The sequence below is a fragment of the Arachis ipaensis genome, chromosome B07 (genome assembly GCF_000816755.2).
Source record: "Arachis ipaensis cultivar K30076 chromosome B07, Araip1.1, whole genome shotgun sequence".
NCBI lineage: Eukaryota > Viridiplantae > Streptophyta > Magnoliopsida > Fabales > Fabaceae > Arachis > Arachis ipaensis.
Window position 1 is genome coordinate 111,391,869 of NC_029791.2, and position 12,821 is coordinate 111,404,689.

At 36.0% G+C, this 12,821-nt stretch overlaps 1 long non-coding RNA gene across 1 annotated transcript; it reads left to right on the plus strand.

Annotated features, from left to right (window-relative positions):
- LOC110264339 lies at window positions 4,344–12,100 on the plus strand. The gene is made up of 3 exons (XR_002350394.1): window positions 4,344–4,778; window positions 8,807–8,808; window positions 12,087–12,100. It is a non-coding gene; the product is annotated as an uncharacterized LOC110264339 (long non-coding RNA).

Consider the following 12,821-nt stretch of genomic DNA (forward strand, 5'->3'; position numbering starts at 1 on the left):
TATAATTTGCAATGTCTGCAAACCATGGAGCCTGCTGAATGAGGAACAACTGCTCATCCAGAAATGTCTCAGTCACAGCTGTGGGTGGTTGTACTCCTGCTTCAGGCTCAATTCTGGAGAGATGGTCAGCTACTTGATTCTCTGACCCTTTCCTATCTTTTATCTCAATATCAAACTCCTGAAAGAGCAACACCCATCTGATTAATCTTGGTTTAGAGTCCTGCTTGGTTAGAAGGTACTTCAAAGCAGCATGATCAGTATAAATAATAACCTTAGAACCAAGTAAATAGGACCTAAATTTATCAACAGCATACACAACAGCTAATAATTCTTTTTCTGTAGTTGTGTGATTCTTTTGGGCATCATTTAACACACGACTGGCATAGTAAATGATATGTACAAGCTTACCATGCCTCTGTCCTAAAACAGCTCCTATAGCAAAATTACTAGCATCACACATTAATTCAAATGGTAAATCCCAGTCAGGGGGAGCTATAATGGGAGCAGAGGTAAGGTTTTCTTTCAGAGTTTCAAAAGCATACAGATAATCAGAATCAAAGACAAAAGGAACATCAGCAACTAACAGGTTGCTTAAAGGTTTAGTAATTTTAGAAAAATCCTTTATAAATCTTATATAAAATCCTGCATGACCCAAGAAACTCCTGACTGCCTTAACATTATTTGGTGGTGGTAATTTTTCAATTACCTCCACCTTTGCTCTATCAACCTTAATTCCCTTACTTGAAATCCGGTGTCCAAGAATAATACCTTCTGTAACCATAAAATGACATTTTTCCCAATTTAAAACAAGGTTTGATTCTTGACACTGTTTCAAAACAAGAGATAAATGCTTAAGGCAGGATTCAAAAGAATTACTAAAGACAGAAAAGTCATTCATAAATACCTCAATAAACTTTTCAACCATATCAGAAAAAATTGAAAGCATACACCTCTGAAAAGTTGCTGGAACATTGCAAAGTCCAAAAGACATTCTTCTGTAGGCAAATACTCCAAAGGGGCATGTGAATGTTGTCTTCTCTTGATCTTGAGGGTCCACTGCAATTTCAGAATATCCATCTAAAAAGCAATAAAAGGCATGACCAGCTAACCTCTCAAGTATCTGATTAATGAAAGGCAGAGCGAAATGATCCTTCCTTGTAACAGTGTTGAGCCTCCTGTAGTCTATGAACATTCTCCATCCTGTGATTGTTCTTGTAGGAATAAGCTCATTCTCTTCATTCTTGATCACTGTCATCCCTCCTTTCTTGGGAACTACCTGCACAGGACTTACCCAAGGACTGTTAGAAATAGGGTAAATAATACCTGCTTCCCATAGTTTCATTACCTCTTTTTGGACCACCTCTTTCATAGTTGGATTGAGTCTCCTTTGTGGTTGTACAACTGGTTTAGCATCATCTTCAAGGAGGATCTTGTGCATGCACTTGGTTGGACTAATCCCCTTCAAGTCACTAATGGTCCACCCAAGAGCTGTTTTATGGCTCCTGAGCACTGAAATGAGTGCCTCTTCCTCTTCAGGCTTCAGGGAAGAGCTAATAATCACTGAATAGGAATCATTTTCACCCAAGAACATATATTTCAGAGAAGGGGGTAAAGGTTTGAGCTCAAGCTTCGGGGCTTCCTCATCTGCTTTAGGCGTGTGAACTAGTGCCTTCTGGGGTGGTGAATCATCAACTTTAACTAACTCATATTCAGAGATAGGATCTAGAATGTCATCAAGTACCTCGGCTTCCAGTACTTCTTGAACAAGTGGTTCAACAACATCAATTTTCATACACCCTTCAGAATCATTAGGGTGCTTGAGAGCTTCAAAAACATTAAGGACCACCTTACGAGTGGGTTTTACCTCCTCAATTTGAAGCTTTTTCATCACTGAAAGTGGCATGAGATTGATGTTAGCTCCAAGATCACAAAAAGCTCTCTGAATGGTGACATCTCCAATGGTGCAAGGAATCACAAAGCTCCCTGGATCTTGCATTTTCTCAGGAAGTATATGTTGAATAATAGCACTGCATTCCTTGGTTAACACCACGGTTTCTTGCTCCTTCCAATCCCTCTTGTTAGTCAACAATTCTTTCATAAATTTAGCATAAAGGGACATTTGCTCAAGAGCCTCTGCAAAAGGAATGTTGATCTGTAGCTTCTTGAAAACATCTAAAAATTTAGAGAACTGCTTTTCTTTGGAAGCCTTCTGAAGTCTCTGAGGATATGGCATTTTTGGCTTGTATTCAGGTGCCTTTGGAAGCCTTCTGAAGTCTCTGAGGATATGGCACTTGCACCTCTAAGTTTCTAATGGGGGTTCTGGTTTCCTGCATAAAACTCCTCATCATCTCCCAATTAGAATCTTCTTAGGATTTAGAGATTGCCTGCTGAGGTGGTTATTGCTGCTGAGACTGAAATTGGCGGTTATTGTGATTGTTCTGTTGAAAGCCGCCCTGAGAATTATTGTTGAAGTTTTGAGGTCTCTGAGATTGGTCCTTCCACCCGAAATTTGGGTGATTTCTCCACCCTTGATTGTATGTCTTAGAATATGGATCATTGTTGGAATTTCTAGGAGCACTTTCCATATAATTGACCTGTTCAAAAGAGCCTTGAGCATAGTCATAATTATCATTTTGCACAAAGTTACCTGTCATGTCATAAGAGGTCTCTTGAGATGGGTTTTGGGTGTTGATGGCTGAGACTTGCATTCCACCCATCTGTTGAGTAAGTAGACTTATTTGCTGAGACATAAGCTTATTCTGAGCAAGAAGAGCATTAAGAGCTTATACTTCCATAACACCCTTCTTCTGAGGGGCCTCAGAGTTCACAGGATTCCTGTTAGATGAGTACAAATATTGGTTACTAGCAACCAATTCAATCAGCTCAATAGTCTCCTCCGGTGTCTTCTTCTTGTGCAATGAACCACCTGCAGAATTATCTAAGCACATCTTGGTCATTTCACCCAAGCCTTCATAAAAGATGTCTAGTTGGGTCTATTTAGAGAACATGTCCGGAGGGCATTGCCTAATCCGTAGCTTGTACCTCTCCCAAGCTTCATAAAGAGTTTCACCATCCTTCTGCCTGAAGGTCTGAACCTCCACCCTAAGCTTAGTCAACTTCTTTGGTGGGAAAAATTTAGTAAGAAACTCAGTAACAACCTTGTCCCAAGTATTCAAACTCTCCTTGGGTTGTGAATCTAACCATAGCTTTGCTCCATCCCTCAGAGCAAACGGGAAGAGCATGAGTTTGTACACCTCTGGGTTCACTCCATTTGTCTTCACAGTATCACAAATCTGCAGAAAATTAGAAATAAATTGATTTGGGTCTTCGTGGAGAAGACCATGATACTGACAGTTTTATTACACTAGGGTGACCAATTGTGGCTTCAACTCAAAGTTGTTCACAGTTATGGGAGGTACCACAATGCTTTTACCATAAAGGTCTGCAGTAGGAGCAGAGTAAGAGCCAATCACTCTTCTTTGTTCTTCATTCCCATTCGGATTTGCCACATTGGCATTAACAGCATTATTGTGATCCATGATGGATTCTACAGGCTTGCTAAGTCTTGCTTATTGTAAACGTCGCCTACAAGTCCTTTTAGGTTCTGGATCAAAGTCTAACAGAGGTTCCTTGTCTCTATTCCTGTGCATAAACAAACAGAAAACAAAAAAAGATGGGAATCTCTATGTCAGAGTGTAGATAATTCCCAGTGAGGTATCTTGTGTAAAATAATAAAATAAAAATGCTAAATAAAATAAATAAATAAATTTCAACAATAATAACTAAAATTAAACAGAAATTTTCGAAAATTAACAGGAAAAATAAACAAGACAATTAAAATAAAATTAACTAGGTGACACCAAACTTAATTTCAGAAATTAAGGAAAAATATTAGTGTTATTCTTTTTTTTTTAAATTTCAAAATTAATAAACAAAATTTAAATAAAATCAAAACTAAAACGCCTAATCTAAGCAATCAAACAACTGATAGTTGTTAATCACTATCAATTCCTGGCAACGGCGCCAAAAACTTGGTGCGGTGTTTGTAATCCACAAACTAACCGGCAAGTGCACCGGGTCGTACCAAGTAATACCTCAGGTGAGTGAGGATCGATTCCACGAGGATTGAAGGACTAAGCAACAATGATTGATTGAGTGGCTTAGTTAGACAAACAGAAAAGAGTGTTTGAATATTCAAAGAGCATTAAATTCTGCCTGAAGGTCTGAACCTCCACCCTAAGCTTAGTCAACTTCTTTGGTGGGAAAAATTTAGTAAGAAACTCAGTAACAACCTTGTCCCAAGTATTCAAACTCTCCTTGGGTTGTGAATCTAACCATAGCTTTGCTCCATCCCTCAGAGCAAACGGGAAGAGCATGAGTTTGTACACCTCTGGGTTCACTCCATTTGTCTTCACAGTATCACAAATCTGCAGAAAATTAGAAATAAATTGATTTGGGTCTTCGTGGAGAAGACCATGATACTGACAGTTTTATTACACTAGGGTGACCAATTGTGGCTTCAACTCAAAGTTGTTCACAGTTATGGGAGGTACCACAATGCTTTTACCATAAAGGTCTGCAGTAGGAGCAGAGTAAGAGCCAATCACTCTTCTTTGTTCTTCATTCCCATTCGGATTTGCCACATTGGCATTAACAGCATTATTGTGATCCATGATGGATTCTACAGGCTTGCTAAGTCTTGCTTATTGTAAACGTCGCCTACAAGTCCTTTTAGGTTCTGGATCAAAGTCTAACAGAGGTTCCTTGTCTCTATTCCTGTGCATAAACAAACAGAAAACAAAAAAAGATGGGAATCTCTATGTCAGAGTGTAGATAATTCCCAGTGAGGTATCTTGTGTAAAATAATAAAATAAAAATGCTAAATAAAATAAATAAATAAATTTCAACAATAATAACTAAAATTAAACAGAAATTTTCGAAAATTAACAGGAAAAATAAACAAGACAATTAAAATAAAATTAACTAGGTGACACCAAACTTAATTTCAGAAATTAAGGAAAAATATTAGTGTTATTCTTTTTTTTTTAAATTTCAAAATTAATAAACAAAATTTAAATAAAATCAAAACTAAAACGCCTAATCTAAGCAATCAAACAACTGATAGTTGTTAATCACTATCAATTCCTGGCAACGGCGCCAAAAACTTGGTGCGGTGTTTGTAATCCACAAACTAACCGGCAAGTGCACCGGGTCGTACCAAGTAATACCTCAGGTGAGTGAGGATCGATTCCACGAGGATTGAAGGACTAAGCAACAATGATTGATTGAGTGGCTTAGTTAGACAAACAGAAAAGAGTGTTTGAATATTCAAAGAGCATTAAATAATCATACAGAAATTAAAATAGTAAAGTAAATGGATTGGGAATAAAGTATGGAGAAGGCAGTTAAGGTTTCAGAGTTATCTATTTTCCGGATTGACTTTTATTATTAATTTATTTTAATCATGTAAGATTTAATTCATGGCAACTATATGTGACTAGACCCTAATTCCTTAGACCTTTCTAGTCTCCTCTAAAATTCATCAACAGCCAATTTCTTAGTCAATTAATTCCAATTAGGGGGTGAAGTTCAATTCTAGTTATATGCCACAGAAATCCTAATTATCCAAATATAAAAGGATTATATGTCACGTATCCCGTTAAATTCAGATAAACTAGAAATTTAGGAGAAGTTGTTTTCAAGCTATTATTCAAGTAAAGAGCTTTTCCAAGTTATACATGAACTCAATTAGAAAGAGGGTCATACTTCCGACTCCACCCAAATTCATAAAATAAAGAACGAAAACAATTCTTAAATATAAATCAAGACATGAATTAAAATAGAAAAACAATAAAATCAATCCATACAAATAGACAGAGCTCCTAACCTTAACAATGGAGGTTTAGTTGCTCATGGTTAAGAGAAAAATAAGGATTGTAAATTGGAATGGAATAATGTTGAGTTGGAACTCCCTTGTTTGGAATCCCTTTTTATATCTAATCCTAATTAATTTAAAATCTATCTTCTAAAACTAAAATAATATCTTTTTCTATTTTATAATAAAAATAAAGTTTAAATCAAAATCAATTAAAGCAATCAGCATGTTTTCAATTGATGGATGGAGACCACTTGCTTCGTATGGTGCACGCCTAACTTGGAGTGGGCATAATCATTCTTGTGTGAATCCCCCTTGAGTCTCTGCTATCCCCTGGCTCTAATCTGTGTTTCTGGGCTGAAAAATGGGTCGAAACTCGGCCTGAAATCGCCCCCAGTATTTTCTGCGTTTTCTGCATGTCGCGCATGTCACGCGTACGCGTCAGTCACGCATACGCGTCGATGACCTTTTTCGTGGGTCACACTTACGCGTCACGTACGCGCACGCGTCGCTGTGCAACTTCGCTTTCCATGCGTACGCGTCAGGCACGCGCACGCGTCACTCCTCGCTGGTCAGCTCCTTGGTTTCTTCTCTTTCTCTGCAGAAACTCCATCAAATCCATCCGAATGCTACCTAAAATAAACAAAAATGCACAAGACTCAAAGTAGCATCCATAGTGGCTAAAAGATAATTAATTCTTGATAAAACTTAACAAATTGCATACAAATTCACTAGGACAAGATAGGAAAGATGCTCACGCTTCACATACTTGGAGGAGCCACTTTTATCAAATGATTATTTTGAAGATTTAGATGTTTTGGAATGGTGGACATTATATGAGAATCGTTATCCGAAGTTATTAATCATGGCGTGTGACTTATTGAGTATTTCAATTACTACGGTTGCTTCGGAATCTGCCTTTAGTATTGGAGCTAATGTCATTAACAAATATAGAAGTCGAATATTGCCAGAAAATATTGAGGCTATGATTTGTAATCACAATTAAAATAAAGGCTTTGTTGATGGTAATTAGATTGTTAGTTACTAATTTAATATTTATATAATATTTAAGTATTTATTTCTTGTTCTAAATTTGGGTATTCTTCTAATTGTAGGTGAAGGTGAAGATGTAATTTCTCAAGGTGTTAGGCGAAACGGTGTTTCAACTTCTGGATCGGATTCAAATTTTATTAATTTAGAATTTAATAATTGATTTATGTGTATTGATTTATGAATTTTTTTTTAATGTCTTGTTGATTTATGGATTATGTTGTGTGCTTTGTTTTAAATATAGTAGGATTATTTGAAATTGATTTATGTGTAGATTATGTGTTTGTTTTATTATTGTTATACACTTATATTTGAAACTTAGAGACTTATTATTTGTTAAGTTATTTTTATTATTGTTAATTTCACATAAAAAAAGAGACGGGGCAGCTTGCTTTGCCACCACTATGCACGACACAACGACCTCTATAGATTTGTCAGACTAGCTGCCCCCAATTATAGAGTGAAATGCGGTGAAAATCTCGAAGTAGAAGCAAAAACTTCAAGTTTACAGAATTCGTCGACTTGTCTGGAAATACAACTGTTCCAAGTACGCAAAAAATGTGAGCTCAGACATCGCTCGATCGACTCCTGTGTGTCTAACGTTCGATGTCTCTACATCGCCGAACCCATGCAAGATTTACCTTACCCAATACGTGATCATTAGGACCGGGTACTCTACCAAAACAAGCTAAGCAATTCTCCACCAAGAACTGGTGACTGCTGTCCGTTCTACTCGTAACGGACAACCCACTAACCGGGAGGTCAAGTATATATGTCACGTCTTCCAGTATCACAGTCACCTCGCCGATTGGAAGATGAAACTTGTGTGTTTTGGGCCTCCATCGTTCTACCAAGCTACTCAGCAGTGCAGAATATTCTTTCATTTCGTCTACTTGCAAAACATGGTAGAACCCAGTTGATGCTAGGGTTGCTGCAGCTATCTCATTATATAAGTTTCTAGCGGATCAAATTTTTTGGACAACAAATTTTTGGTAGCCTGCAAAAAATAAAATAATAATACCATGACATTTGTACTATTAAACCAATAACAACAACAACAACAACAATTCATAATACATGATAAAAAATGAATAAAATATTTATAATAATAATTATTATATATATTTTTTGTTTTGTTAATTAGTTATTTAATTTCAGATTTTAAAATTTAAAAATTAGAATTAGCAATTAAACTCATTCACAATACGGATAGTTATGCCTAATCTCATCATATCCTCTTAATCTCTGGTCTCCCTCTCACCGCCACAGGCTCACCTGCGCCGTTGCAACCCCCCGGCTGATCGTGTTGATGCCACCGCGAGCTCTCGCAGACAACACCAAAACCTCAAATTGTGCCGCTATTCGTCCGTAACTGACGCGGATCCCTCCGTAGCCGTATCCGTGCCTCTCCATTGCCACTGCATTCCCCGTTGGCTGTGCCGTCGCTCGCCACCACAGCCACTTACTGACACTATCGTAGCCTTACCGTGATAAGCACCCTGCATTCCCCTCACGTCATCGTCGATGGAGTCTACTATGGGTGAACAAATTTCTATTGCACAATCCTCGTTAATCATTCATAATTCTACTCTTTCAAATGGCAATTGCGATATACTGGGTCAATCCAACCAGTAAGCAGTGAAAGTCTTTTGTTGATGCGGATGGCTAGTTTTATACAAATGGGATGGTTGTTGTTGGTGTAAAATTGATTATTCTATTATATTTTAGTAAATTATTAGCCCTTACCAATACTAAGTCACTCCATTACGATCATAGCATCTACTAATGCAATATCTCCTAGTTATAGTGTGTTCTAGAATATTTATTGGCATTGATCATTACCCTTTTCTAATTCATGAGCAACATAATAATTAAAAGAAGTAGTATAATATCGTTGAGGAAGTATGTGATGAATCTCAATAATGGTGAAACAAATAGTCGCTAGTATCATTAAAATTGCAATTGCATGTGATGCACATTATTAAGCCATAGATTGTAGATCTCCATCTTTTATGCTCCCAAGTTGTTGTATTGAAATCATAAATGATATTTTATATTGATGTTGAATTTATTTATCTTTGCGTATTAATTTTTTGTAGCTGTGGTGTTTAATATAAATTGAGGGTAATAACAATTCTGATAAAAGGTTAACAATAATAATAATTTTTTTGAATAAAAAACTGTGATACTTGTAAAATTAGCGAAATATTTTGATTTTATGGTAAAATTTAGGAGTTTTAATAATAAATATTTTGGGATGATTGTTTCTTATTGAATTCTTTAATACAAATGGGTCTGTGTTGTTGTGTGTTTGTTTGGATTTTTTGGCCGTATCTTGATAGTTTATATTGCTGATATTTACGTCATGGTACAATATCTCATTTGATTTCTTTGGTTGGCTTTTTTGCTTGTGTTCGATTTATAGGTCGTCGGAGTGACGGATGTGACTGAGCTAAAAACTGATGAGACGGAACTTAGTCATTAGGTTCAATTATATATTTTTTTTGTTGATTTTCCATGAACGACATGTTTGAATTGACTATTAATAGTTGGATTGCAGTTTGAATCTTTGCAACTGGCAAGGAATTTTATGCGACTTATGCAAAGACAATTGGTTTCGTACATAAGATACGGACCACAACATTTGACAAGCTGACAAAGGAATTGATTAACCAAGCTATTCTTTGTAATTAGGAGGGTTTTCGCAGGTCTTGTGTCAAAGCACCAACATGGAAGAACACGATTTCAGCCTTGGGATGCAGAGCAAGGATATGTGCGAAGTTTGATAGGGAGAAGCAAGATTGGATGTTGTTGAAGGTCGATTTGAGGAATTCACATCCATGTTCATCTAAAAAGGCGGTGCACTACCACGAGTATAGAGAGCTTACCATGCATGCCAAATGCGTGATTGAGGATAATGATAAGGCTGTCATATGACCCAATAAGACATACCTAGCACTGGCTAATGAGGTTGGTGGATCGTCGAACTTCGGCTTCTCAGAAAAGGATGTAAGAAATTACATTACATCCAAACTCTGATCCACTAATGTCAATGCGGATGTCAAGGAGATGTTGAATTACTTTATGTAAATGAAGGAGATCAATCCAAACTTCTTTTATGCAATAAATTTTGACGAGGATTACAAGTTTAGGAGTGCAATTTGAATAGATGCAAGGTGCAGGACATTGTATGAATATTACTATGACGAGGTGTCTTTTGATAGAACATATAGTATAAACAGGTAATATTTAGTTATGTTGGAGGTTTTTAAGATTTTTTGTTTTGTAATGATCTGATTTTCTTATATGTGATTTTTGTTCGTGTAGGCATGGATTACCGTGCATATCGTTTGTCGGTGTTTGTAACACCCTTACTATCAGAATATCACGTTTCCGGGTGCGCCACTCTGATAGCGGGGTATTACGACGACACTCATATATTAAATAATAAGGTATGAGCCTTTACGCATAAATTTATCGATGGTTTTACTAAAAACTTAAAACTTTTCCAATAAGAACAAACAACAGATATTTACATACTTAATAGTAATAATACATTATAGTATTGTATACAAAAACAATTACAAAAACCTACCCCTCTGAATAAAACTCTAACTAACAAGGCGATGGAAAAATAAATTCTAACAACTCAACTCGTAAACATAATCTTCTATTCTCCAGTAGCTCTGCACTAAACCTTCGCACCTGTAGCTGAAAAAGGTGGAAATAGGGGGATAAGAACGGGGGAGTTCTTAGTAGGGTCGAGGTGTATAGTTATGTTCATTTTATTACCACAGCCAACAGCAACGAGCAATAGAATACATTTAGACTTAACAAATAAAGAACACAAAAATCAAACAATCATATAGGACACCCACAATCACAGGAAACACACTCACAAACAAATATGCGCAAACAAGTATGATGCATGTTTGTCCTATGGCTAATGAGCTCATTTGTCGGTTATATAGCCAAACCCAGCATGTCTAGTAGCTAATCTGGATACTATCTCTCTGTTGCGCATTAATATCATTAGAGGGAATACGTTCTCTGTCACCATTAAATGGATTATCTGCCCTGTCACTATTAGAGGAAATATGTGCTCTATCAAACTAACATTCACTTATCAAATTCATATTTAATTATTGTAAAATTATCAAATTTTACTTCCATGCAGAAATCACAACAGAAGCTTCAAGGAAGGTTTCTAAACGAGAAATTGAAGAAGAAAACGTCAAAATTGGCTACTCCACCACCGGGGCTCCCTCGACTGAACTTTGCATGGAAGGATAGCAGTTCCACCATCAATTTCTCCCGGACAAAAGTGACGTCAACGTGAAGAGGAGGAAGATACGAACATTTTGATCGGATTAAATTTTTTATTGGAGTTACGGATCTCAAGAAATCAAGCTCGGGAGGTCATGGATTCCATCGCGTTCTTCCTTCTCACTCATGGCCTTTCTTGCTTTCTTTTCTTTTCTTTTCTTGTTTGATTGTGGAATGAAATGGAAATGAGACTGATATGATGAGGTGTTAAGTGATAATAAATGAAGGGGGTTGGGTGTCACGGTTTTAAGCTGTTGAGTCAGCGATTCAAGTTATAAATAATTAAACAGATAACTATAAAAACTGGATATATTAAAACACAAGTAATAATATATATGAGTTACTAATATAAATGATATTAGTAACATAATGATTATAAGAATAAAATATATATGGGAAGTATTAGCAATGCTAAGTTTACCGAAAACTACCAATATTTACTCATATCAGCGGATATCGAGTTTGATAATAATATTATTAACTAAACTCTGTTTTTAAATTAGAAGTATCAATTACTCACAAATAGTTATAAAATTAATTTAATTACTTTTGATAAAATAATTTTTGAAAATAAGGAACTCCAATTAATAAAATAAATTATAGCTTATTTACATTTAGATTTTCAAAAATGTGGGTCATTACATTCTACCCACCTTACAAGTTGCCCTCGAAAATAGATACAATAAAATAAATTTGAAGTCTACGAAAAAGAAACTAGATTCACGAGAAAAAATGCAAGCAACGTCAAGGATGAATACTCGAAAAACTTCAAGGAATAAATAGGATCACAATTGGACAAAGATATACATGAACGATAAGGTGTGGTTGAAAGAAGTAATCAAATCACATTTTAAGGAAGGAATCTGAAACAAAGAATTCTAATGAAAATAATGAAAGAATAGATGACACCAAGTCACATAGCACGAATAAAGAGTATACGTTGAAATGAATCCTTAAAACGTAACTTCTAACATTCCCATACCCCGTGATTTGCATAACTTATCATTTCTATTTCGTCTATGATAATCCATTAGTGCTCTAGTATACACAAATCATCAGTATTAAGTTGGCGAGACCTAATACCATGAGAAATACAATGGTCGGCTAACAACATTAATCAATAGGCAATCATACATTTGAAACTCAAACTCTTGTCATTAGGACAAGTCCTACTGTATGACAGACACTCAGAGTATACAGTGAAGCATAGTCAGTCCATTTTTCAGGCTCCAATAGGAACGAACTGCTCTGATACCATAACATAACTCCCTTACTATCAGAATATCACGCTTCCAGGTGCGCCACTCTGATAGAGGGGGTATTACGACGACTTTCATATATTAAATAATAAGGTATGAGCTTTTACGTATAAATCTATCAACGGTTTTACTAAAAACTTAAAACTTTTCCAACAAGAATAAACAACACATATTCACATACTTAATATTAATAATACATTATTGTATTACATACAAAAGCAATTACAAAACCTACCTCTCTGAAGAAAACTCTAACTAACAAGGCGAGTGGAAAATAAATTCTAACAACTCAACTCGTAAATATAATTTTC